This window comes from Anomaloglossus baeobatrachus, chromosome 6 (genome assembly GCF_048569485.1).
Source record: "Anomaloglossus baeobatrachus isolate aAnoBae1 chromosome 6, aAnoBae1.hap1, whole genome shotgun sequence".
Taxonomy (NCBI): domain Eukaryota; kingdom Metazoa; phylum Chordata; class Amphibia; order Anura; family Aromobatidae; genus Anomaloglossus; species Anomaloglossus baeobatrachus.
The window spans coordinates 256,176,994-256,178,999 of NC_134358.1; positions in this window are offsets into that span (position 1 = coordinate 256,176,994).

The following is a 2,006-nucleotide window of genomic DNA, read 5'->3' on the forward strand; positions in this document are numbered from 1 at the left end:
GTGATGCCCTGTGTGTATGATATTAGTGACTGTAGGCAGTGTAGGTGATGCCCTGTGTGTATGATATTAGTGACTGTTGGCTGTGTAGGTGATGCCCTATGTGAATGATATTAGTGACTGTAGGTGATGCCCTGTGTGTATAATATTAGTGACTGTAGGCTGTGTAGGTGATGCCCTGTGTGTATAATATTAGTGACTGTAGGCTGTGTAGGTGATGCCCTGTGTGTATAATATTAGTGACTGTAGGCTGTGTAGGTGATGCCCTGTGTGTATGATATTGGTGTCTGTAGGCAGTGTAGGAGATGCCCTGTGTGTATGATATTAGTGACTGTAGGCTGTGTAGGTGATGCCCGGTTTGTATAATAGTAGTGACTGTAGGCTGTGTAGGTGATGCCCTGTGTGTATATTAGTGACTGTAGGTGATGCCCTGTGTGTATAATATTAGTGACTGTGGGCTGTGTAGGTGATGCCCTGTGTGTATAATATTAGTGACTGTAGGCTGTGTAGGTAATGCCCTGTGTGTATGATATTAGTGTCTGTAGGCAGTGTAGGTGATGCCCTGTGTGTATGATATTAGTGACTGTAGGCTGTGTAGGTGATGCCCGGTTTGTATAATAGTAGTGACTGTAGGCTGTGTAGGTGATGCCCTGTGTGTATATTAGTGACTGTAGGTGATGCCCTGTGTGTATGATATTAGTGACTGTAGGCTGTGTAGGTGATGCCCTGTGTGTATGATATTAGTGACTGTAGGCTGTGTAGGTGATGCCCTGTGTGTATGATATTGGTGACTGTAGGCAGTGTAGGTGATGCCCTGTGTGTATAATATTAGTGACTGTAGGCTGTGTAGGTGATGCCCTGTGTGTATGATATTGGTGACTGTAGGCAGTGTAGGTGATGCCCTGTGTGTATATTAGTGACTGTAGGCTGTGTAGGTGATGCCCTGTGTGTATAATATTAGTGACTGTAGGCTGTGTAGGTAATGCCCTGTGTGTATAATATTAGTGACTGTAGGCTGTGTAGGTGATGCCCTGTGTGTATGATATTGGTGACTGTAGGCAGTGTAGGTGATGCCCTGTGTGTATATTAGTGACTGTAGGCTATGTAAGTAATGCCCTATGTGTATGATATTGGTGACTGTAGGCAGTGTAAGTGATGCCGTAGGTATATGATTTTCGTGACTGTAGACTGTGTAGGTGATGCCCTGTGTGTATATTAGTGACTGTAGGCTATGTAAGTAATGCCCTATGTGTATGATATTGGTGACTGTGTGCTGTGTAGGTGATGCCGTAGGTATATGATTTTAGTGACTGTGGCCTGTGTAGTGGCATGGCTGGCATGTGGAACTCTCTGGTGTCCTGCTAAGCGATCATCATCAGAAATAGGCAAGACAAACATGCGAGGAGCAGGACTAATTGTAAAGCAAATAACCCAGCGCTGGCGGCCACTGGGGAAAGCACAGTGCCCGGGACAATGGCTGCCCGCGGACACCCATACTAGGTCATCCATCATGACGTCACACTCCTCTGCCCTGAGGTCACAGTTATGTGGAGGAATTATTCTTCACTACACACAACTCTTGCCAGACAAGCATTTTCTACAGTAGGGCTGTCTAAATCTGTGACTGGGGTCTGCACAGACTTTTCTTGTAGCTACGTCTCTGCAGCTAAATCAGCCTCCGTGGAAGAACTTTTCAGTAGCCAAATAGGCTAGACGCCAAAGCATCAGGGAATATAGGCTTCAGTTATCCCTGTAGCTAGCCACTCTGACCTATGCCGGATTAGCAAGAAATTAATATTTCATACACTGAAGACTAAATGTAGATGGAAGTTTATACAGTGAAATAGAAAAGAGGATTAATAATCAAACAAGATAAAGAAAGAAAGAAAAAAAGAAAGAAAACGAAGATTAGGCAGATGAAAAATATACATAATAGTTAAGAAAATATGGATGGAACTAAAATTCTTCAGATAAAAAAATATAGATGTTTAGTTAAATAGATAATCGAT